The following is a 26,392-nucleotide window of genomic DNA, read 5'->3' on the forward strand; positions in this document are numbered from 1 at the left end:
GGAGCGTCCCTTCACTGGCTTTCCTCAGTCACATACGTGGGGTGATCCAGCCACAAGCAAAGCGGTGCCTCCTCCTCCTCCACCGAGAGCCTGGAGGGACCAGAAGCAATGGCACATCTCCTCCAAAACCCTACCTAGATGGTGCTGAGGCCCAGTCTCGCTACTAGAGCTGTGGCCGGGCACACAACCAACCCCGAGACAACCCAGACACACCCAGCGCTCCCTCCTGCAGCTCCCTGTGCCCCACCGGCGGTCCAGCATCTCCTCCTGCACCAGGATTGTGACCCCGACCCTGCATGCAACGTGGGGCTCCTCCACGCTGTGCCTGCGGGGCCAGGGATAAGGGAGGAACAGCCCAGCCCCTTTTTAAGCCTGTTTTCAGCTTCCTACCTGCTGGATTCATGCTGGGAGCCCCAGTTCTTGTCTGGAGAGAGACAGCCAATACTACATCCCGATCGTCTTGCTCTTCACTGTTTAGTATTTCGTAAACCCTTCTCCTGTACCCCTCAGGCATCTTTTTTTTCTAAGCTGACCAGGTCTGGCCTCTTTAGTCTCCCCTTCGTACCACGAATCGCCCTTCTCGCATTCTTCTCCATCCTTATGGAGATGCGGGGCCAAGAGCTGGGCCTGGGATTCGTGGCGTGGACGCCCCAGGGGTGTCGAAAGAGGAACGATGATACTTTCCATTTTGTTTGCAGCTAAGGGAGGGGGCTCACATGGGGAAGCCATGGACTGGGCTTCCAGGGCTCAGCTGCTGCCTCTGCCACTGACTCCCCAAGTGACCTTGGGCAAGACACTGCACCTTCCCACACCTGTCTTCCCTCCATGAAATAAGTGGGGGGGAGAGCTTCCTTTCTGCCTGATCCATCTCATTTTCAATCTCCTCAGCCCAGATCTTCAGGTGCCCTGATCCTGTGTCCACTCAGCCCCCTGCTCTCTGATGGGGGGCTTTTTCGAAGAAAGCCTGGGCTCCACTTGCCCCCCACAGGGCTGACCCATGACCAGCGGGATAACGCCAAACCCTTGTGGGAGTCCCTCTGCCACCCCCACCTGCACGCGCACACCACTGAAAGGCAACTTGGCTGCATTTCTCCTCATAGGCACGTACAACACGGGGACCCAACAGGTCCTGGCAGCCAGGGAACAGGGCCTTCATTCAAACCTGTTTGAGGCATGGGCTGGGAGAGTGGATGCAGGACATTGCAAAAGGGCTTTATGACCACATAGGAGCCTACGTGTGTCATAAGCAGCGCAGCACGCGTGTCTGTGCCATCATGGAAAGGGAAGAGACCTACTGATGCATTCATCAGTTCATACATGTCTGGGTCGGAAGGGACCATTCATCCATAGGCCAGAAGCTCAGCAGGGCTTAGCAGCCAGAGGTTAGAAAGCAGCAAGGGAGGGGAGTCAGGACCCCTCCTCAAAGTCGCAGGAGGACAGGCACGGTCTTTGGGTGTCACATAAGGGTCTGCTTTTCCACTGATGCTGAGCAGGGTGGGGGGTCCACGGGCTCCAACCAGCATGAAACCCCATGGGACCTGAACCAGACCCAGTCGGATGGGAGGTGGAGGGGGTGAGAATGCTCCCCTGGTGTGAATGGGAGACCAGGCCCAGACAAGGCTGGAAGCTCGAGCTCAAATGCAGCCATGTGTTAACAGGCGCTCCAACACACAGCCTCAGCTGCCTCCTGGCTGCACTAATGTACCCCCCCGCCGCTGTCGGACCAGATGGACCATTGGCCTGACGCAGCCGGGCACCGCTGACGTTCTTATGGAAACGGGTCTGCTGACGTCCCGGGAGAGATGCCAGCGGAAGCGCAGATGGAAACATCATTGCATACCATTCACACGGGCTCTGCTCCAGCCCTGGGCTGTGCCAGGAGGGAGAGGGGGAATTCCACATTCCCACAGCAGGGAAAAGGATCATGGGAGGTGTGCGCATGATAGCGACTTGAGGATTGGGCCTGGTGTGCCCCGCTGGTCACACATGGGAGCATGCAGCTGCACCCGTGTCTGGAGCAGCATAGGCGCACACCTGCTCACGTGCACGTGCAGATGCACATGCAGCAGCTGAGTGTGCCTCCAACTTCATCGGTCTTGTCTATCTTCACGGCAAGTGCCTCCGGGCCGGGATCACCTGGCTAGGAACTCACAAGGGACCAAGACCTATAGGAATATATTCTTATATGCCTGTGCGTTATAGCAGAGCTGCCCAACTGGTGCCAACAGGCTGCATCTAGCCTCTATCCGTGACCCCCCCACCTCCTGCATCCCTCATTGCTTCAGCAGCACCCGGGGTTTCTAGACACCTCGGCCTTTTGCTACCTGCCCCCAAGCCAGAGGCAGCCCGTGGTTCAATGCAGGGGGACTTAGACGTTGGACATCCCTGTAGGATAGTATCTTTACAGCCATCCCGATTCCAGTGAGAGGTGCACGGGGGTCTTAGGGCTGTGGTCTTTGGGGGAAGGCATGTCTTACCTGCCCTGGTTAGCTGGCAGCTTTGTCGGTGGGGTTGGGGGGGCACGGCCTTCCAGACAGATCCTAAGCAAGCTCTGGTGCTGGATGCTCGTGCCCTGCAGTTCCCAGGATTTCCACCCACTCCACCACCGGGTTCAAGCACCGTAACTCAGACTATGCAAGGAGCACGGCACCATGAGCATTACAACCCTCGCGCCACCCCGCCAAACTCCTGAGATTGGCTTGGAAAGACACGGTGATGCTGCCCAGGGTTCCCATGGATCTGCCTTCTGCTGTGGACACCTTGGGGGGTCATGTTTTCAAGGGCTTCACCACACCCAGAAGGACTAAGCGTCTACTTTTTCCAACAAATGAAACCCAATATTCCCAGGCACCAGTGTAATTATTGGCACTAGGGGCTGTGCCTAAATGCACCAGTCTGAGCCCAAAACACAGCCTGCGCTAGGTGCTGTACAAAACAAATAATAATAATATGGCCCCTGCCCCAAAACACTTCCAATCTAAGTGACTGATGGGAGCACGAGGAGATGAGGATCACGCCAGGTGTAGCATGCCGTGTGAGTAGCATGCAGGCCATAGGTGTAGGCATGCCGGGCCGTGCAAGTAGCACGCCAAGCTGTGGGTGTAGCACGCCAGCCACACTGGCTGCTCTCCCTAGAGCCTGGGCTTTCGGAAAGAGCCACCTGGACACTGGCAGCAAAATCCCACTGCAGGCAAACCCTGCTAGACCTCCAGAGGCAGCCGTCCTCCACCCAGGGCCCCAAGCCATCGCTAACCCTGGCTGGGGTGGGGGCACAGCTAAATCCCAGCCAGCTGATAAGAAGCCAAGAGACCCCCAAAGCCCAACCTCAGGTCCAATAAAGCAGCATTTGAAGCTGGCTGAGCAAGGGTGGAAACGGGGCCTCATTGCACCCCCAGCAGCTCTCTCCACTTGGTTTATTTATTCCCACCCCCACCCAGGGGTCTAATTTAAGCAGTTCATGGGGAAAAGACAAAAGGGACTGGCACAGTTCTTGGAGGAAAGGGGCATCGGGAGCTCCTGAGCACGGGAACGAGGGGCACGGCCTCCCAGTCAGGATTTCCTGGACCGTCAATGCTGGGGGCTGCAAGTGGGAGCGAGGAACCGGGGAAAACCCTGCTCATGCCAGGTCACTCTCCCGTCCGGCCTCTGCTCTCTGCCTGCCCGACCCTGGAGACTGGGCAAGACGGACCTGGGGTCCGGCCCAGGACAGGGCATTTCTTGGGGAGATGACCAGCATCTGGTGGTGCAGAGCAGAGCTGGCGAAGAGACCGAGTCGGCCACAGCAGCCCTCTGCAGTTGCCGAAAAACACCTTTCGAGCTGCTTTAGGGGAATACTCACCACAGCAATAATAATAATAGCAACAATATTGTTGTTGCAGTTATTATTATTAATTATAACAAGGGACTTCAGTGCTCAAGATGTACAGGCCCCATGGCGTCAGAGAGCCTCAAAGCACCCTCACAACCAACATGTGGCCAGCTCTGGGGTGGAACATCACAGCAGCTTATCAGCTCCGCACCCGCACAGCAGGAAGGGAGGCACATCATGTGCAAGGAGGATGTAGCTTGGCTGAGCTGGATTCTGCCCAAGACTGCGAGGTTGGGACCCTGAACTCTCATGAAAACAGCTGGAGGGTTTTTAATGAGCTGGTGACAGCCGGGGGTTGGGTCTTGGCAGCAGCAAAGCAGTGCTGGAGAGCTGAGATCCCACCCAGCTCACAGCCCCCAGGCCACAAACGGGCTCATAAGGCTGCAGCACCCTGTGCCTCTCCCATTGCCGGCACGGCCCCCTGCACTCATGGATCTGGTCTGGGAGCAGATAGCTCCCCAGATGAAGCACGGCACGTCTCCGTTGCATGCACACGTGTGGAAGCAGGGGCCGTGCAGCGGGAGGCAGCCGGCCCTGCCAACAGGTAGCCAGACACCAGAGCCATGAGGGCTCCCTGGCCTGGCACCAGACCACTGCGTGGGTGGCTTGCATGTGACAGACAAGCTCGTTCCCCTACAGCACAGCCACGTCAGCTGCCAGGGGTCACTGCCCTATTCATCTTCTCCTGGGAGACCCAAGGATCCTGCCCGCTAGTGCAGAGGCCAGGAGCACTGGGTGCACAGAGACCTCAGGGAGCCAGGATTTTTTGGTGGCTGAACCCAATGTGCAGAGGGGCCAAAGGACACAGGCACTTTGCTTAGATGTGTCCAAGGTGGGGGGCAGCTGGCTCTGGCGGTGGTAGCAGCATCCCTAGCCCAGTGTCTGGGGAGGGCTTTACGGCTCTGTGCTGTGTAGCCCCACTGCTAGCAGGACCGGGCTCAGGGGGTGCCTCAGACCAGCTGCATTGGCCCCTCTGATTGCAGATAGCATAAAACCAGGCTCTGCTGAGGGGCAAACCTGGCAGCCTCTGCCCAGGTGCCTTGATGAGGGACTTGGGACCCTCTCTTTTCTCCACGCCCTTGTTGAAGTGCGGTGCCCAGAACTGGACGCGGTCCTCCAGCTGCGGTCTCACCAGTGCCAAGTACAGCAGGAGCATTGCTTCCTTAGTTTTGCATGAGATGCATCGGGTGATGCACGCCAGCGTGTTGCTGACCACCACCTCGCACTGACCGCTGATGTTCATGCGCTGGTTGATCACTACCCCCAGGTCCCTTTCAGCCGTGGTGCAAGTCAAGCTGTCCCCACGGAGCCTGTAGGTACGTTGGGGATTGTTTGCCCGCAGATGCAGCACCTGACACTTCTGAATGTTGAACTTCACGTGGTTTTGATCTGCCCAGCTCTCCAGCCTGTCCCAGTCTGCCTGTATCTGCAACCTGTCTTCTGGCACGACCGCCCTGCCCCATAACTTGGTGTCGTCTGCAAACTTGGCCAGCAAGCTTTTCACCACCACATCCAAATCATTGATAAAGATATTAAAAACACGGGTCCAAGCACAGACCCCCCCACAAGGATATCACGGGATACTAAATTAAAAGCCTTTTGGAAGTCTTCCAGAGTCACTTGACTTCACAGCTCATTATCATCGTTTACCTCCATTCCTTCTAAACTCTTCACTCCACAGGTGTTAACAACCCTCTCTCCTTTTTTAATGGTCTTGATGTGGTGCTGATGGAGCTATAATTTCTTCTTCAGTCTCTTCTTTCCCCCCCCTCCCCCCCATAAGGTAGTTCCTATTTCACAGCCCTGCTGACTGGCTTGACCTCTAGCTAGAAACATCCCTTCAGGGGAAGTCAGCTCAGGTGCGCAGATATGTGCCCGGGAAGCACGGTCAACGTGCACAAGAAGGCTCGATTTAGTTGTGTGAATCTGAGAGAGATGGAGGTTTAACTCCAATGACAACAGGACTGAAAGAAACAACCTCTTTGGGTTCATTTTGCCCATTTTTCAGTGTTTTTTTTATACGTGATAGGAGATAGCAAATGAATGCATATTCCAATAAAATTGTATTTGTTTTTGTATCAAGCTTCAACTAAATAATACAGTCCTAGGCCCCCAGCATAGGAGTAAAGCTTCCAGTTTCTTGATGCTTGGAGACAAATGTGTGTTGTGCTCTGCGTGATGATGAACCTCACCCCCTGCACCCCCTTTCCAAAATCCTAGATGCGGCCATCTGCTGCTCTGCAGGGGTGACCATGAGCACAGGACATGTGTGATCCCCTCCACCCTCTGAGACAGGATGGAAGAAGACACACCAGGTCCTTGTAGCGGGTTAGGGGATCACTTAGCTCAGTTCAAGTCTCTTATAAAGTCTTTAAACTCAGCACAGTCCTTTATTTTCTGGGCACACTGGCCTCACAGGACCCCTCACACCCAGCCATCCTCCAGAATTCAAAATTAGCATCGTCCGTGCATGGTGCACTTCCTGGCTCTCTCCAGCTGCTTCTTCCCTGGGACCTTTTAACTTACTGTGGCCAGCCAGTTATCTCTATCAGCTGGCCCAGTCCTCTGGGCAGGCCTGTAATTAGCTCTTCACTGCCCACAGCTAGCCTGTAGCTCCCACAAGCCTGCAGATAGCTCCAGGCTGATGTGTGCAGCCTGCTGCAAGCCTCTACTGGCCAGCCTGCTGCAGTCCTCTTGACCCTTTCCACCCAGAAGATAGCTGCTGATGCATCGCAGGACGGCTGAAGCCTACCAGCCTAAATGGTGTGTGCCTGCTGGCTGGCATGTCTCTGCCTGACACCAGGAGAGCAATGCCACACCCAAGGAGACATGACTTCAGATGTGGGACAAGAGGCTGAATAAAATACCTGACAGTGGAAAAATGGATAGGCCAATGGCTGAGTCCTCACCGCCAGGGGTTGATGAACTATGGCCGAGGTGGCGACGTCTCACCTGCCTACGTACCGGAGTTGGGTGCTCCTCGAAACTAATGAAGAAGTGGGGCTATACCTTTGATTCGATCACCTGCAACTGCAGCGCACAGCCTCAGACTGTGCAACGCCCGCTGCAATGCCACTGCTTGATGGCACAAGGACAATGAAAGGCCTTGCAACGTACAATAAACGAGCACAACCAAGTGTAACACAATGATGAAATGTGGTGGAGGTGGAGATGGAGAAGATCACAATAAGCCAGAATAGGGATGTCATCACAGCCACTTCCCCTCTCAGCCATTCCTGCAATAGAAATAGCTGGATTTGGGGAGCTACTAGCTTGCGTGCAGCTGCTGACATCCAAATTGCGTGGCGTCCCCGTCCCAAATCCTGTTCGTCTCCCGCAGAGTGAATGTCACCCAACTTCTCCTGAAGGTGCTATGGAGGCAGCTCCTAGCCTTGGTCCCAGCAACAACGTGAATTTCCTCGTTCTCCTCCTCCCCACAGTGCGATGAGCCCTGGGGCAGAAGAGGACCTGCTCGTTCTCCATCACTGGATCTTCTGGATGCAAATCTCCAATTCCTTTTTGAACTCCACCGACTCCCTACATTTCCCGTGGCAGTCAGCATGCAGCCGAGAACAAGAACAAGGATATTTTCTTTTCTAATAAGAAAAGAGGTCAATGGACAACATGCCCCTTCACTGCCCTCCCAGTGGTAGAAGTTCCCTCTCCCTCAGGCGCCCATATTTTACGGTTTGGGGTAACAAACCCCCAGAGCGACTGACCCAGAGGGGTGGTGGGTTCTCCATCCAGATGCGACGTAAGTCAGCTCCAAGGAAGAGGTCTGCAGGATCTGAACTCCTGTCCTGACAGCAAAGAAACTCCACGTGCCGCATTCAGTCTGCAGCGTTTTAACTGGAGACTTCGCTGATCATCCCAGGTAATCGTCTCGGCTCGTCCCTGCTGAGCTAGCGCCGGAGGCCATCATCGTCCCACGCATTGAATCAAGTGCAAGGCTGGAAATCACCCCGGGGAGCGTTGCTCACTCAGGAGCAGAGGTGGCAGGGGCAGATCTTTTGTGCGCGAGAAATCCCAGCGATCCCTGCTTTCTCCCCAGCCCCCTCGCCTTTCCTCTCCCCCAGCTCCTAACGGGGCAGTGAGACGCAGAGCCGTCACCTTCCTTTAAGAGCAAGGTGCATGATGGGGGAACCAGGCCTGGGGCGCCCTAAAGGAGGACTGACCCTCTAAAAGGGGCTCTCCCAACCCTTTGAGATGACTCGAAGTGGGCACCCCAAAAACTAATGCGGGTGTGCTGAAACATCCAATTTGTTTGCAGACAGCTCGTTGGTCTAATAAAACATATCACCTCTTCCACGAGTTTTGGTTCCCTTGCTTTGGAATATGTTTCTGTATCCCCCGCAAAAGCAAGTGGAAGCAATCACAGCCTCCTCCTGTCTGGCGGGAATTAAGGAATATGCACAGCTGTGACACTCCTCCGTGGCCGGCCATCAGGCTGGGCTGCTCACGTCCCCCTGCTCTCAGTTTGTGCCCAAGTTTTTGTTTTACGACCGTGGGAATCAGGCGGGACTGGATCCCACCCGCAGCCCTGCTACGGCAGTCTCAGTCTCCGGTAGCAATTGATGGAGGAAGGTGGACGAACTTCCCGGTCAGCCACGTGACTGCCCACACTCAGTCTCGTTTTCATCCCCAAGAGCTGGGCACTGGCTCAAGCCCAGAAGCAAGAAGTTTAAAATGCCTGTCAGTCGGCAATTAGAAAAGGCTTGTTTCATTATGGGGCTGGGCTGTTCTCCTTGGAGGTGTTTAAGACCCAGGTAGACAAAGCCTTGTCTGGGATGATGTAGTCGGGGCTGGTCCTGCTTGGAGCAGGGGGTTGGACTAGATGCGACTCCCAAGCTCCCTTCAACCCTTGTTTTCTGAGTCTATGAGTCCATATCCCATCCATCCTCATGGCTACATCCATCTTCTGGTTATAAATCTCCAATCCCTTTTTGAACTCCATCAAGTCCCTAAATTCCCTGTAACAGTCAGTATGCAGACGAGAACAAGGATAGTTTCTTTTAGTATCTAATAAGAAAAGAGGTCGATAGACAACAGAGGCAAGGAGAAAATATTTTAAACCCAGCGTTCATTTTCTCCCCAAGAGTCCAAAAAGAGCTGGCTGCAGAGATCTCTTGCCTCCCCTTATGTGCATTTTTAAATACAGCTAATGATCTTGGGGAAACGCCACAAGACGGGAAGGGCGCCAGCACGCCAACAGGCACGCTGATTAGCTCAAGAGCAATCTCAGGTGAAACGAGGGGGAAACGGAGGGAAGAGTCAAGCAGCAAAGGCCTCCGAGCCGGGAACAGCAACGACGCCAGCCACCGGGGCTTTATGGAAAACAGGTGGCGTCAAACAAACCTGATTTTCTTCTTGCTGGAAGTGCTGAGCTTGGCTCCAAGGGGAACTGTGAAGATGTCATGGCTTTGGTAACTTAAGAAAGATGCTAATTATATTAATTCAAACCACAGACGCTGCTCGAGAGTCGGGATTCGGCATCCTGCTGTCAGGCTGACCTTTCTGAAGAGCTCTTGCACGTAGCACGGCACCAGCTGGCTTTCCAGAAGGGCTCAGCCCCCATCCTGGCCCGGAGATTTTCAAACCCACAAAGCACCCCGTAGCACCCGCTGTGCTCCCGGCGAGAGCGATCTGTCCGCGGGCTCCACTCACCACCACTGTGGGCATCAAACACCCATCCAATGTTACATGCAACGCGCTTACGAACACCGCACAGCATTTCCAGCAAGCTGGTTGCATGCGAGACCGTGGCACCTCACGCCTGTATGAAGACTGGGGCATTAACAACCAGTATGCCTGGGCTGCAGCAAACCCTTCGTTTTCAAACACTGCCAAAAATGGCAGGCTGCAGCAGGTAGGGGTTCGGGTCCAATTCGGGTCTAGTGGACGTGGACTTCAAGTCTTTCCCGCTGGCTTCAGCAGGCGTCCACCGCTACAGTCCACGGTGGTTGGAGGCAAAACACTCATGGGAAGCTGGGGTTACATTTTTCACGAAAAGGCCTGATTTCTGTTAAAGGGGGAAAAAATATTTAAAAATTTCCCATGGCTGGAAATGGGACATCTTTGGTTTGCAAATGAAACATCCGTGTTTTGCCGTGACCCCCTGAAAGACCTCCCACTCTCTCTACGGACCAGGCACCACCTCTGCCCAATGCCGCACAGACACGTCTCCACCAAGGGCGCGGACCCTGGAGCATCATGGGAGCAGGAAGCATGGCCGAGACCAGGAGCTCCCACACCACAGGCCCCATTTCACAATCAAAATCTTTCCATCCTCCGAAACCCTGAAAACTTTAAGAAAGGATGGAAAACAAAAAAAATTCCCTTTCCCCAAATTTCAAAATGGAAACATCATTTGAACTGTTTTAAATATTTGCAACTGATCCCTTCCAGGCAGAGGTGACTTGTCCGGGAGCATCTGGATTCGATTTCCCGCTGCCTCTGCGACCTCCGAAACAGCCGCAGGCCGGGACTGGCAGGAGCTTGGCTCCCGTGGAGGCACTGAAATAAGGACGAGGGAGTTTGCACTCCCATCAACGCAGGCCACCTCTCTCTCACGGGACACCCAGAGCACACGTGGCACAGTGGGGCCTCTAGGTCCGTGACATGTTAGCTGTGCACGTCCTGGGTGCAGTTTTGCTCCCACCGGTTTCTAGGGGCACCGGATTGAGCCTGCAGACTGCGCCCATTGAGCGCACACAGAGGGTCCAGCTGGTCGTCGTGCGTTCGAGCCTGCACGTGGAAATGCCCCAACGAACAGGCAATTTGGGGTACGTTACAGCGCCCCAAATCTAACTCCATGTCTCACTGCTCTGTAATCGCTTGTGCAGGAAGAGCGAGTCGAGGCTGCAGAGAAATCTCTTTGCACCATAATGCAAGTAGAGCCACATCTGGTCTGGACCGTTGTACTTCATCTCCTTCTTGAAGGACACCACGTAAGGCCACGGCGTTTAACGCGGTGGGAAATGACCGTGACCTCTCAGGGTCCACCTTAAGCACCTTCAGGGTGCCTGGCTTTCCAGGAGCAGGTCACTGAGACTTACTGGAAATCTGGGCTCTTTACTGCATCTCAAAACTCAGCGCTTGCTTTGCAAAATCATAGCCCAAGGACACCTCAATTGGGGCAGGGGGCATGTCTACTCAGGCCTGAGAGTTAGGTGCTCAGCCCTAATTACCTGCTTTCGCAGGCCCAGAAAGCCACACTCTCCTTGCTCTGCCTTTTGAGCACGGAGCACGAGAGAGACGTAAAAACACTTCCAGGGCTGCCACGGGGGATCAGCACAGCCGGCATCATGCAGCCGCGGCAGCTCGGCTCACCAGCATGACGGCACCGACGTCCTGGAGCAACTGATGGGAACCCAGCAGAAAACACTGGAGGCTGCGGCCACGAAGCCAGAGGACAGGCCAGGAGGGAGTCAGAGACCAAGGGAGCCCCCGCAGCCCAGCTCCCCCCCCCCCAGGGTCACTTGCACGTGCAAAGACTACAATTTGCCCCACTGTCTGCCTCGCCCTGGGGCTCCCTTGTCTCTGCCTTGCCTCACACTTCCAGAGAAACCAGACCCCTTTGCTTTGACTTGGAGGTCAGACTTCTTCCCGCGAAGCCGCCCCGTCAGGGGGGCGACCGCACGTCCTGTTTCCATCCCGGCTCGGCTGAGACAGGAGCCCAGGGGGAGCCGAGCCGGAGGACACAGGGGAGAGATGGGGGAAGCAGAGGCTGGAGGTTGTTCCATCCTGGCACTGAGGAAACACGGTCACGGCCCCTCAAGGAGCTCAGGCTACGCCACTTTGCACATCTTTTCAGAGAGACCTGGACACACTGGGGGATTGGACCAAAAGAAATCTCATGAGTGTCAATAAAGATGAGTGCAAAGTCCTGCACTTCAGAGGGCGCAATCCCCTGCACCGGGGCAGGCTGGGGGTGACTGGCTGGGCAGCAGCTCTGCAGAAAAGGCCCTGGGGAGACAGGGGACAAGGAGCTGGATACAAGGCAGCAGTGTGCCCCTGGTGTCAAGAAGGTGATCGGCATCCTGGGCTGCATTGGGAGGAGCGTTGCCAGCAGATCAAGGGCAGAGCTAGTCCCCTCTATTCAGCACTGGGGAGGCCACAGCTGGAGTCCTGTGGCCAGTTGTGGGCCTCCCACTGCAGAAAGGACGTGGACACGTTGGAGAGAGTCCAGTGGAGGGCAATGAAAGTGGCTGTGGGGCTGGGGGACAGGACTAGTGAGGAGAGGCTGAGGGAAATGGGCTGATTTAGTCTGGAGAACAGAAAACCGAGGGGGACTTAATAGCAGCCTTCAGCTCCCTGAAGAGGACGGAGCTGGACTGGTCTCAGTGGGGGCAGATGACAGGACAAGGAGCAATGGGCTCAGGCTGCAGCAAGGGAAGGTGAGGTTGGATATTAGGAAAAGCTCTCTCACTAGGAGGGTAGTAAATCCCTGGACAAGGCTCCCCAGAGAGGTGGGGGAGTCTCCATCCTTGGAGGTTTTGAAGAGCCGGCTAGATAAAGCCTTGACTGGGATGAGAGTCCCCCACTGCTCTGGGCAGCCAGTTTCAGTGCTTCACTGGGGCTGGGGGCTGCCTACGCTCTGCCCCCATGGAGATCTGGGCAGATACCTCCAAGTCTAATTCCCTACCCCAGTCTCTCAATACTCTTGAGCAGAGGATGGGAGAAGGGTAAAATAGCGTGATAGTGTGTTCAGTCTGAAGAAAGACCAGAAACGTAATAAAGAGTCCTACTAGTGCCTGCCCCTTACACAGCACTTGGCACCAGTAGGTTCCAGAGTGCTTTACTATGAAGCTCAATATGAGCTCCATTTTACAGGAGGGGAAACTGAGGCATGCGGTAACACTGCAACGGATGCCCAGCAGAGCTGCAAACAGACCACGGGACTTGCAAGTCCCAGCTCAGGGCTCCAGCCGTGACAGTAGCATGGCCCAGGGGTCACATCACAAGCAAGCGAGAGAAGTGGGCGAGGTCCGGGGAAGGATTCTTCCCAGCCTGGCCCTCTGCGCAAGACAACACGTGGGACTCGAAGGCTGGGTCTCTGCTCTGCATCCCCCAGGGACATCATGCAAACTGGGGATGCGCAGCACCAGAAATGCACCCAGCGATGGCTAGGCACCAACCAGACTTCCAGACATACTGGCCTCTTCCAGTCGTGCCCCTCCGGTCGTGGCCAGCACAGCTGCGAGTGCTCAAGCCGGTCCTGCGCCAACCGGCAAACGCCAGGTCCACAGACACGCGCCACTCGGGACACGTCAGAGGGCCAGAGACAGGGAAGGATGATCCGCCCCTCGCTCCCCCCACGATCCGCCTGGTGCCAGGGGGATTTCCACTGCTGGGTCCCCAGGAGCCACAGGGACGAGTCCATCATCGCAGCACCCAGCCCACCAGCTCCAGACGGAAAACCCCTCTCAGCGGCAGCTGTGGTAGCAGCTTCAGTCTAAATAGGGGAGACGACAGAGGGCGAGAGGGGAAACTGAGGCACAGAGATTGGAGTGACTTGCCCAAGGGCACATGGCAGCTCAGTGGCAGAGGCAGGCGAGGGCTCTTGCAGCTGAGCATCCCGACCGTACAGCTGAAGGAAAGCGAGGCCCGCTGCCCGGTGCAACCGAGTGGATGAGGGTTAAGGATTCGGCCCAGCTCTGGCGCGCAACGGTTCGGTGCAACTCTTAGCCGAGGGGCAGAGCCTTTCCCAGCCCGTGGGTAGCCAGACCTGCCGGTCGTCCCAGAGACTCCGGCATCTCAGGGCGCCCGTCCCAGGGGTCAGCTCACAGCTCCGCAGCAAAGAGACGGCTGATTAATGCAGCAGCAATGCAACGGGAGACAGAAACCTGAGGACCTGCAAGCACCAAGGAGGCCTCCTGCCTAATGCCGCGGGAAGGGCCCGGGGATCGCCGTGCAGGCCGACACCGAGACCAGGCCCCCGGCTGCCCCGCGCGCAGCTTGCAAGGGGCTCGTGGCCTGGTCAACGCGGCCGGCCTCGGGGAAGGGCTTCGCCAGGGTGGAAGTAAAACCAGTCTCTTCTTAGCCCAGCCCCCACCGTCCCGGCTCCGGCAGCCGGGTGACATCACTCCCGGGGACGGGCAAGCTAATGGCCGGGCAGCAGTGTGGCCGTGCGGCTCTGACTCACGGCGAGCCAATTTTCTGCTGCCATTTTGATAACGATAAGTCACCTGCTGGGCTCTGACTAATTGCTCCAGCAGGGAGGGGTGAAAGGCGTTCAGGTTTCTGCTGGATTTCTCTCCCTTCGCGTTGCGTTTAACCCTGTCTTCCACCCGCCTGAACATCCCTCGGCTTGGCTTCGCCCCGAGGGCACGAGGTGGCCGCAGACAGGGGCGGCCGCTGAGGATTTGGGGGCAGCAGCAGTGTCGGGGGGATGGGCTCAGACAGACACCGTGGGCAGAAGCCCCCGCTGCCGCCACCAGCAGAGCAAGATGCAGATGCAAGTGAAAACCAAATGCACCGAAGCAGAGGCCCCGGCTCACATAAACGCGGGTTTAAGACGAGAGAGGAGCTGCCCCATTGTCCCTCCAGCCTGCCTGAGCCCGGTCCTCCGCTCGGCACACGGAGAGGGCACCCCTTCCCTCTGCGCTGCCACCTGGTACGCAGAGCCTGGGCAACCGCTGTCATCCCAGACGGAGAGGGGGGACGCCGCGTGGGAAAGCGTCCAAGCTTGCGGCTCTCCTCACCTCTCGCACGTACCCGAGCGTTGCTGGGGCTCCTGCCCTGTGCCGCGCAAGCCACAGCAGCGAGGAGCACTCCAGCTCCCGGCGCCCCTCAGCCCCAGGCCACGGCGGGCGCTGGCAGCACGGCAAGCCAGGCTGGCATTGGGCTTGCCGTTCGCCGAAAGTATCCAGCCATGGATGGACTGGGCCCTACGTGCAAATAAAGGACCAGTCCCGGTAGGGTCAGGAGTCGCCTGCAAAATTGGACAGTCTCTGTGGTCTTTCATCTGTCCTCCCAGTAGTAATATCTCGCTATTCGGGGCGTGCATCATCCACTTTGCAGTCAGGAGACAATCCCGGCTGGGTTCGGCCTAATCAAGGGTGGACTTTTGGGGGGGGTCTCACAGCCCAGGAATAACTTAACTGTTTGGCTCTGACTTGCCGGAGATCATGAAGATGATGAGAACGAACACGGATCGCAGCACCTAGGAGACACGATCACGGGCTACAACCTCAAGGGACTGGGTCCGAAAATCTGCCTGCAGATTAGCCGTAATTAACGTCAGCACTGCTCCCCCACCAGCCCCCCAGGGAGACCCCAGGCCGGACAACGCGACCTCACAGGCTGGCGCTGGAGAGCGATGGCAAGCAGCACGCGCCAGATGGAGAACGGAGAGCCAGGGCGGGAGGGAGACGCGGCCGCAGCGGTCTCTGCAGCCACGTCCTGAGGACGAACATCTGCTCCGTGCGGGCTGTCGCACCGGCTTAGTGGCGGAGAAGTGAGCCCAAGCCGAGAGCAGCCTGTAGCAAAGCCCCTAGTGCAACGAAGGCCGGGGGGAAAGGGGCTCAGAGCCCGTGCCCACAGCTACGGGCAGGAGCTTGAACCACTTCCAACGCCGATGGCTCAGACCCTAAACCTGTCCCGTGCATTGGGGTGAATGCAGGCTGGGGCGAGCTGGCGGTGGACGAGACGGCCGGTCTCCCAGCATGCGGTGGGGGAGGTGGCGATGACTCGTCAGCAGCTGTTAACAAGGCCAGAGATGACCTAAATAAGTGGCATGAGACAGCTACACATTGACCCCTTGGGCCTGGCACCGGGCATCTTGCTCTACCCAGCAATGACTCCAATATAGGCCAGCCCTCCCTCCACTGCCACGGCACAGCTGGGTTTGCATTTCTGCCTCTGGTGCCGGATGTCGAAGAGCTGGGAGCAGGCACCCCCCCTCTGCCAAAGGCATACAAGGAGACAGCAAGACGAGCTCCCCCATGACGGTCCCAGAGAGTCCAGCGGAGGGCAATGAAATGGCTGGGATGATGTAGTTGGGGGCTGGTCCTGCTTGGAGCAGGGGGTTAGACTGGATGCGACCTCCTGAGGTCCCTTCCCACCCTCGTTTTCTGTGAACGCTTCTAGTGTGCAGCAGGTATCCTGTAGCCAGGCCTCCTGTACGGGACAACGCCTGAAAAACTCCCTGGCGGTCCTCTGGCCTTATGAGCCCTTGGCCTTGATTTTCTCTGAACTTTCAATGCAAATACGATTGGCAACGCGACCGCTATAAGCAGTCATCCTGATGATACCAGCGTAATCTGGGCCCCCTCGCTCAAAAACCACGACTCGTGGTGAGATTTGGATGAAAATCATGAACATTTAAACATTTTTCTTCACAAGTGTCACATTTTCTGAGCAAGAATCATGGATAATGAGGGTGGAAGAGAGCTCAGGAGGTCACATCTAGTCCAACCCCCTGCTCCAAGCAGGACCAGCCCCAACTATATGTGGGGCTAGAAACCTTTCTGTTTCCCCAATGATCTGTAAGGTCCCTTCCAGCCCCTAACAGCTGTGAAATGATGAAATCACTTGACATCACGTGCCATTCAGACAAATCTCAAATTCCATGAGACTTGCACTAAAATGGCCAGGACACTCAGAAAAAGCAATCAATGTTGGGCCCAGACCTGCCCAGAATGGAGAAGCCAGAAGCCGTCTGGCATCAGGGAGCTGGGGCTGACTGCTATGCAGAGAAGAGCTGGGTGAGACCCTCCAAGGGTTCACTGGGGTTGTCTAAGGCCATCGCCTTCTGTTCCCATTCGTGCCGGTATCTTGGGTTCAAACCAGACCCAGTCACACTCAATGGGAGCTGCCAGATCCACACTACCAGCCTTAAAACACAGCTTGGACCCAGAGCCAGGGACTGGACTGGGATAACCCTGATACATCTGAAGGACTGCTGTAGGGGGCATGTTTGGAAAGGACAGTCCCCCCAGAAACTTGACCCATTGTGGCCAGGAGCATGTCACAGCCCCTGCTGAAAACACCTTTCACCTGCTGGTGCCTTAGTCCTGCTTTTCAATTTCCAAATCCAGAGGCTGCAAGGCTGAAGCTTTGTTGCCCCAGCAAGGATGAGGGGGACATCCTTCACTAATACCCCTGGGGCATTACTTCATTACTACCTCTGCTCCATGCCTGTACAGGGACTTCAGTCCAGCCCTTAGTGGTCCCTTTGGCTGAACAGGGCTTAGGGTTCAAGATGGTACCCAAACACGACGCTACTAAGCATGTTGGGCCATGTTGGACATGGAAACTTTGCCTAGTTTTTATGGGGACATCACCCTCTCACGAGCCACCACATTAAGGCCAGAGTGCTCTACCCACCCCTTGACAAACTCTCCCGTTACCCCCTCAACCACCCCCCTTGAATCTTGGGACCGTTGCACCCCGTCGCAGCAGGGAGGGATGTTTGACACTGACCCTCTCTGTGCTCCTCTTGCCCATGCCTCTCCCACCCACGACTTGAATACGCTGTGGGTGGGCAACTGCCCACCCCTGGAGGGGACGTCACGCTGCCCCGATGACACGGTTGGCAATGGCACATCACATCAAAGCTTGCGCAGCTCAGCCAGCATCAGGGGTGATGAGCGGCTGCCCCAGGACCAAACGCTCCCTCCTGGGATGGGGGGCTGGAAGATGCTGCCTTCTGGAGGGGAGAAGCAGCATTTCTCCACCTTTACCCCTCTCTCCACCTCTCCATCTAAGCCTGCAGAAAGACTATAGATCCAGAAGGCACCTTGAGGATCATCCGGGTCAGAAGACCCGCATCTCACATGCTGCAGATGCCACCAGCGAAGCAGAGACTGAGGGACTCGGAGCTCCCCTCCTGCCACCGGAGGGGAATGAGGGGCACCATCAATGAGCATGCCTCGGATGGGATGGTCTGGGCAGACCCCTCGCCCTCCCCTCCCTGACCTGTGGTGGGCATCGCTGCCATCGGGGCTGCTTGAGCCAACCCCGACTGCTCAGCTCACACGTTGAGGGGGACGGCGAGTGTCTCCACCTAGCTGCCCACCACTGATCTGACCACATCTACCTGTCTCCATCCCTCCAGGAAGGGTTTTCTCCAGCCCTAAAGCCCTGCAAGATGCGGCCGTGCCCTGCCCAGCTGCCCAACCCTCCCCAAGAGCGACTCTGGCAGGTGGAAATGCAACCATCCATTTGAGGCCCCTGGGCACCGAGCTGTGACCTTTGCAATGCGGGGAACTCCCTGGGCTCAGCCCATTGCAAGAAAAGCCATCGGCAGCCTCCGGCCCTGCAAAGAACCAGGCCTAGTTGTGGGCTCGGGGGCCGAGACCCCGTCTGCAGCATTTCACTGGGGAGATGCCTGGCCGATGGGTCAGAGCAGCCTGAAGACAGATAGCACCCAGGAAGGGCCCCGGCCCAGCCCTGTGCCCGGATGTGAGGCATCAGGCAGTGCAATGCAGCGCTCGGGTCAATACTGAGCTGTATACGGGGCAGTGCTCAATGGGCGCAGGCAGAAGGGAGCACTGAGGCTGGCACTGGCAGGGGGTCTGGAAGAGCAGGGCTCACGACTGCGGCATGAAGAGGAGAAGTCGGGGTGGAAGGGGCAGTGCGGCACGGGGCTGGGAAGGTAGGAGGAGCAAGGAAGAGCAGAGGGCTCGAGGGATTTCACGTGCCTCCTGGAGCACAGGGATGAGCTGCACACCCTGCCCCTTGCCGGCGGGACTGGGACCACTTCTCCGCAGCACATGGGCCCCGCACTGCGGCCGGCTGCAGGAGACTTCTCTGAGCTAAAGAGAGAAAAGGCCTCAGCTTTCGGAGCAGCAAATTACTGGCCTAGGGGAACAACCATGAAACGCAGCAAGGCGTCAGCGTCCCAACACAGATCCCTGCCACCTGGCCCGGGTCTCTCGAGCCGACTTGCAGCAGGCCGCGCCACGCAGCCCTGCGGTGCAGAAGTCAGAGCAGGGCACGGGGAGGCGCCGCCAGGACAAGCCTGGAGACCAAGAGCCTGACTCACCAGCTGGCACGGAGGCAAGTCCTCCTCTGGCCTCAGGCGAGCCGGCTGGGATGTGAGGCCCTTGCTGGAAACCAGCTGCCCTCGTCAGAGGAAACGTGCTCGGCTGCTACAGACGGGGCAGAAAGCTGCATCGGGGAGGACTGGGCTGCTCCAGCCTCCGCTCTGCCAGGCAGGGCTTTGCAAAGGCAGGAAGCAGCTCTTCTGTCTAGCTCCAGCGTCACCTTCCCACAGGGCCTAACCGTCCCAAGGGGAGCAAGCGTGCATGCGTGCGTGCATGGGGTCTCTCACTTTGTTCCCACCCGCAGCCAAAGTGCAGGAGCACGGCACCGTCCTCTGCCAGCAGTGTGCAAGCAGGGGTCGGAAATCAGACCCGAGATACCCTGAGCGTGGCAGCTCTAGGTCTTAAAATCAGGGAACGCTGGGGGTCATCGGAGGACCCAAATTATCCCAGTGCCTTAATGAGCACGGGGCGGCACGTCCATGTCCGCTCATCCGAGCGGGAGCTGGCTGAGCTTCGGTGCGACGTGCCTAGAGCATCGCCAACCACATCGCATGGCCCAGTCGTCTCCCCCAGCAGCTCGTCCCCGTCCGTGCAAAGATGCACGATCACGAGAAAGGGGCACCAGGCAGAGGCTGGTGGGAAGAGGTTGGCACTGGGGCCCTCCATCCGCGGGTGCTTCGTTCCAGCATTTGGCTTCGGAGTCGAAAGGGGCTTTGCAAGAAGAGGCTGGAGGGAGAAATTTCCAGGGCTGCTTCTTGTGGGACTAGAGAAAGCCCCCCCAGGGCCAGGGGCACTTCTTCTCTGGGGCTCTTGCAGAGCACCATAGCCTGGTACAAACAGGAGACCAACCCCGCAGGAGATGCTATAAAACCCATCCCAGAGCTCGCAGGACACGTAACTCCAGACAGGATCTGTCCCGCTCGTCTCCTGTGTTCATCCTGTCCTTACTGAGAGCACCCTAACCCTAACCCTAAGCCTTGCTCTGGACCCACCGGGTTTTGCACCAGGCAAAGGCCAACATTGGAGGCAAATTCATGGGGGGAGGCCGTGCTCTTCCCTGGGCTGCAACATCTCCACATGAACAAGGCTGCGGCGTGCGCTCAACCCCCGCGGGACCGAAGACTCCCAGGCTGCTGTCCTTGTCCACCTCTCCCGGCCCCTGTGGACAAATGAAACGTTTCTAGAAAAGTAAATGAATGTTATGAAAATAAGCTGCAGCCTGGCTTCCTCTTATTATCTGTTTATTAGTCTCTGCCTTCAGGCTGAAGCTCTTCATAACGCAGGGGGGAAACGCGCCCGTTCCTTTGGAACATCGTGTCTGAAGATTTTTTTTCCCTCTTTTTAAACCCGAAAAGAAAAAGTAGCAAACAAAGAGGAGGGGAAGGGGGTGGGGGGGAAAAACCCTTCTGCCCTCCTGAAACTGAGAAGTCCATTTGCCCCCCAAGTTTGTCTGCTGGCTGTGCCCTGCTGGGGGGGTCGGGTTTGGAAATGTCTCCATCAATCCGACTTATCGATCAGGCTGTTTTCTTAAACCCTCTTTTCATTTTGGCTGCCACGTCTCGTTGCCAGAGGGGGGACAGAAACAGCATGAGCAAATGTTTAATGATCCGCAAAAAAATCCTAGAGCCTTGATGCTTAAGTGGAAACCAGGCAAGGCTTAGGCCTTGTCCACATGGCAATATTGATGGCAGCGGTGTGGCTGAGGTCCCTTCACGCCTGAATGACCAGTCTGCTTCCAAGCCTGAGCGATTATTGCGCGGTCCGATCACTGTGTGCACAGGGAGCTATTTTAGAAGAGCTTATTCCAGTCAATTTACCCCGTGTAGGCAGTGCAAGGGCGCAACATAGATGAGCAGAGTTTCTATCCCTCGATCGATATAGCCATCCCTTGGCAGAGTCATTAGTGACTTGACCCTCGCGAGAGGGTTGCAAAGTGCTGCTACCTTCATTTAACAGGCAGGGAAGCAAGGTGTGAGGAGACTTTGTCTACCCAGCAAATGGCCCAGCCTAGCGCACAAGGGCACGGTGCTGCCACTTCCCGCCTGGCGCGCCATCATGAGCGCTAGACCACAGGTAGCGGTGCTCTGCGGGTGTGCGGTCACATCACACCTTTGCTCACATCCCCAAGGATTTGTAGATGTGAGGGGCTGCAAGGGACCTCAGAGATTGTCAGGTTCAGCCCCCTGTTCGAGGCAGGAAAGACGACCCAGGTCCCCCAGCCTCCCAACCGTTTCCGTTGCCCTCAAGTGGACTCTCTTCAGTTTGTCCACATCCTTTCTGCCGTGGGGGCCCACAGCTGGACCCAGGACTCCAGATGTGGCCTCCCCGGTGCTGAATAGAGGGGAAGGATCACAGCCCTCGATCTGCCAGCACTGCTCCTACCAGTGCAGCCCCAGATGCCGGTCGCCTTCTCGGCTACCCGGGCGCACCGCTGGCTCCTGTCCAGCTTCTCTTCCCCTGTGATAAGCAGTGACGCGCAAGACAGCTCGGGGTGTTCTCCACTATCCAGACACAGCGACACAGAGCTGCGTGCATCTGAGATGGGCCCTGTCCATTCAGACGCCCTCCTTCCCCAGCAGGAGAGTCAAGAAAGAAAACCTAACATCATTGCACTGCACAGCTGCGAGGCAGGAGCTTCTCCCCAGAGGGCTGTGACCCTGCGCTCAAGCATGGAGCGAGGACGCTGGGGAGGAAGACGCACTTGATGGGACGCTGGGTCTGCTGAGCAGCCCCTCAGCAGAAGCCCAGATCCTGTTCCCACCCGGAGGCATCTCACTTTACGTGCTGGTGACACACAAGGCTTTGCCCTCCAGCTCTGCTGCTTTGATGATTTTAGCTCCCCCCACCCCTGAGAATTAGTCATCAATTTCCACACCAGAAGAAACCATTTAAACATTCAGTCCCACCTTCTCCACATCACAGGCCAAAAAATATCCCCCAGCTCCTCCTGCACAGAGCCCAAGGACCTGCGCTCGACTAAAGCACATCCTGCAGAAAGACCCCCGGGTTTTATGCGACGGAGGATCCCCCCTGCCCCGGGGAGCAAAACCCCCTCCCACGAAAAGCTGGTGCCTCTTTGCTTGTTAGGATTTCCCAGCTGCCTTGTAGCCATTGCTTCTGGTCACGGCCTTCTCTGCTAGGTCAAATGCCCTGTCAAACCCCATGAAGGTACGTGTACACAGCCAGACGATTGCCTCTCTATCTTCCTATACGTTGGCAGCCAGGCCCTGCGCAAAGCCTTCGTGATCCTGGGCCCAGCTCTCGGATCTCAGCCCAGGGAAGGGAGGAAGCAGGAGCTCTTCAGGGTGCTGCATGACAGGCAGCGGCATAGAAGAAGGTGCAGAAAAACGGGACGAACAGCCCGGGGGTTTGCACCTCCTATCAATCTCCTCCAAAAACCCACTGAGGGCAGAAGGATGGGAGCAGCACAATTATCCACAACACAAACCAGTGGTCTCACCCCAGAGGCCAAGCCAAGAAAGCTCCAGGTCCTCCACCACGCACGGAGCAGGAGACGGTCCCGACCACCGCCAGACCGGCAGGGGGTCCAGGAAAGCTCATCTTTGCACGCACCTCGTTGAAAACGAGACCAAGCCAATTAGGAGCTGTTGAAATAGCTTAAATGGCAATAATCGGGTCATTTTGCTGGGATGGGAGTGTCGAACATGAGCAAGACCTTGTGTCCTCCTCAGCCTCCTAAGAGGCAGAGCTCCCCCACAGAAGAAAAGGCAGAATTGCCCATTTTGGGGCATTTAAAATCAGAACTTTTCCTGTATCCATTGGGCTGGACATTTGCCTTCCAGATAGGATTGCAGCGGGGCCGGAGACCTGAGCTGTTGAGGAGACAACAGCACCGGAGTAAAAGAGGAAGGAGGAGGGTTTTGGACCTGCAACGAGAGTGGCATAGAGGCGCTCGCTCGAGTCGTTCCCAAATGAATTCTTTTTTTGACCTCCTGATTTTTTTTTTTTTAATGAATGACTGGAAAATCCAGTGGACACTGTACAGCTGTGCTCGCTTTTTCCTGCCTGGATCCCATTACAAAGAAAAATAAGTCACTCCACCAATTAACATAGAAGCATCTTACGTCAACCCCCAAAACTGGCAAACAGGGAAGCCGGTACGGGGAGGATGTTGGTTAAGACACAAGAACTGCCTTTTCCACTGAACGGGTTGAGGGAAGACGGGCTTGGGCTACCCCTCGCCCACCGCCACATGGAGTAAGGTAATAGCGCGTGGTCCAAACAACATGAGCATCGTCATTGTATCCGGCCCCCGACAGTGGTGTGTTCAGAGCTTTTCTCTTCATGATACCCGGGGAGGGCGGGCAGGACCACTACCCATCCTACAGGCTGGAAACCAAGTGACCATGAGACTAAATTTGCCCACGGGCCCCCGGAGAGCTCTCTTCCGTGCCTGAGGACAGCTCGCAATGCGGGGAAAGAAAGAGCAGAAGAGTCCAGCCACGTTGGCGTTCTGCTCCTACCCTTTCCCAGTGCCGGGCTGGTTCTCCACGCCCGTCACTTCTTGCTGGAACTCGTCTCCCAGCAGCACCAAGAGCCGTGACATGCCAGACCCAATCCTGCGGCCTTCTCCTGCTAGCCAGAGGTCAGCTCCCAATTGCAATGGGACCGTCAAGTCTGAACCTCCCAACTCTCTTTTTCCTTGTGGTTCAAACCAGCCTGACTGGGAGGAGGGTAGAAAAACAGACAGCAAGACAGCAAGGTTTTCTGCTGTGCAGAAAACCACCCCCTGCTGCTATCCAAATACAGAGGCAAATGGCAACTGCTTGCCTCCAGGGGCCTTTGTACACGCCACGTATTTTGCCCTTTCTTGCACTGCAGCTGTGTGACTGTTTGCACGAGCAGGATTTCCAGATGCTTTAAAAGTCTTTCAGCCATCCTGAGATAAAGGCAGGCTCCCATCACACCTGGAGACGGGTGACGCACATAATTTCATCTGACAGGCATCAGGGCACTGGATGGCATTGGCCACACCACTCTTCATAACCAGCCCGCTACACTCCAGCTGGTGTAGAGAACAAAATGCTCCTGGTTTTGCTGACTAGATGCCAGCTTCTCCCCCCACAGGGCACCAAGGTCATCCTAATATGCTTCCCTCTTCTCAAGCCAGGCTGGGAATCATTTTTCCCCATGCCACAAAAATGGCAACAATCTCTGGTTGCATCACCCTGGAAAGTGCTGTTTCTATTTTGGTCATTTAAAAAACAAAAATGTAAGACAGAATTAGCTTCCAGTCTGAAACAAAGAAACACTTCACATGGGGAATTGTTCATGTTGCAAAAATATTTAAACCATGTCACAAAAAAAAAAAAATCCAGGCTCATTTGCTTGGCTGGCTGGTTGGGTTGTTGTTTTATTTGGTTTGTGTTGGTTTTGGGGGGGAAAAAACTATTGAAACTGCTCTCTTTGGGGGGGCAAATTCCCCCTTTTAACAAATCAGGCTTTCCCAAAGAAAAACTTTCTGTTCAAATGATGCCAACTGTCTCCAGATCCCTTCTCTTGGCTGCACTGTTTGCAAACTGTGCCGGGAATCTGGGTAACTTTAAGCAACCCCAACAGGCTGGTGAGAGATGTGATGTGTGCTCAACAGGAAGTTTAGATGCACACGCTGGCTTAGGGGTCGTGGTCCTGCAGTGCTTGCCGTAACGTGTAGAAGCGCCTCAAGCGCAGAGCCATTAGCTCCAGTGGGAGCAAGAATAGCTGAAATGTGGCAGAGTTGAAGTGAGCAGTCTTCTCCACTCAGGCAGTTTCCACGTCACAGCCAGGTCACCCTGGGTCCGGCTGGCCAAGCAGAGCCAGGTTGTACATGAAGCTGGCATGGCAGTTTGTCCAACTACTTGCGACACAATCATTCAGCCCTTGCAGCCAAACAGGTCCAGTGTTTCAGGGAACATCCCAGGCATTGATGGGTGGAAGGCAACAGGCTCGTCTACGCTCAGGCAGGGATTCTTGGCAAGGGCTGCCCCAAAACCCAGAGGTTTGTTAGCAAGGCCAGTCTGGGCTGGACCCAAGGCCTGGCCGAGAATGAGTGGTTGAGAGCGAGAGCTGAGAGCGAGTCCAGAGCATCCTCATTTGTGGATCTCTGGGTTTGAAGAGTGCCGTTGGACTCGGGTGGCGAAAGCACGTGGGGGAAGGTGGGAGCATGCCAGTGGAGATGTCATGACATAGGCTAGTCCTAAAGATATCTGGAAAGCCAGAAGCTTCAATCAGGTCTGAAATCAAAGAACAGTGGCCAAAAACCTCTCCAGAATGGGGATGGGCAGTATGGGAACAATCCCATAGTGGTGTAGGGGCAGCGGGGGATCTGCATACAAGTAGAAGGGGAATGGGGGGGGGGACCCACGGACACTCACCCACGTTATGTGATGACTTTCCATGGGGAACTCTCCTGCTGCTTGGTGTCAGGGTCTGAATGACACCGTCTGACAGGTGCCATCCGAGTTCAAGGCTGGGAGCCAGGAACCCCTGAGTCCTGCTTTGGCCTCCTGTTGTGACCTCAGGCCTATTGCTTGCCTGCTTTGTGCCTCAGTTTCCTCTTCTGCACAACAACCTCAGCAGTACAGCAAGGGAGGTTTAGTTGTTTCCTAATATCTAACCTTTCTCATAAGGAGGGGGGTGAAGCACTGGAACAGGTTATCCAGAGGGGTGGTGGAGTCTCCATCCTTGGAGGTGTTTAAGGACCGGCTCAACAAACCCTTGTCTGGGATGAGGTTGGTCCTGCTTTCAGAAGGGGATGGGACTGGATGACTCCTGAGGTCCCTTCCCACCCTCTTTTTTCTGTGATTCTGATGAGTGCACAGCACCTGTACCCTGCAAGAAGCAAAGGCGAGATGGCTTTGCTTTCCACATAGGTCTGAGAAAAGAAAAGATATGGCCAACACCAGCTGCCTGGTGCCCCTAAGAAGCCAAATTGCGCCTTCCATTTTTTAAATGTGCTACTAGCCCTCACAAGGACAAAGACCAGCTGGAAAGCAAAGATGCAAGTGCAACTTAACAGACTATATCTATCTTGTGGAGGTCTCCCCCAGGCACCAACACCACCAAGATTTATCACCTTCTAACCTCTCTGGATGCTGGAGCAGAGCTTCATGCCCCATATGTTAACATTATGCTTAGGGGCAACCAACACGGGCTCATCAGTGGCAGGTCCTGTCAGACCAACCTGGTGGCCTTCTACGACCAGGTCACCAAATCCTTAGACGCAGGGGTAGCAGTGGACATTGTCTTCCTGGACTTTCAGAAGGCCTTCGACACTGTCTCTCACCCCGTTCTCATTAAGAAACTGGGGGCTGTGGTGTCGACACCCACACAGTCAGATGTGTCACCAACTGGCTGGAGGGCCGCACCCGGAGAGTGGTGGTGGACGGGTCATGTTCGACCTGGAGGGATGTGGGCAGTGGGGTCCCCCAGGGCTCGGTCCTCGGGCCCGCACTGTTCAACATCTTCATCAGTGACTTGGACGAAGGGGTAAAAAGCACCTGTTCAAATTTGCTGATGACACTAAGATGTGGGG

This window comes from Gavialis gangeticus, unplaced genomic scaffold (assembly GCF_001723915.1).
Source record: "Gavialis gangeticus isolate Ggan-Ray unplaced genomic scaffold, GavGan_comp1, whole genome shotgun sequence".
Classification (NCBI taxonomy): Eukaryota; Metazoa; Chordata; order Crocodylia; family Gavialidae; genus Gavialis; species Gavialis gangeticus.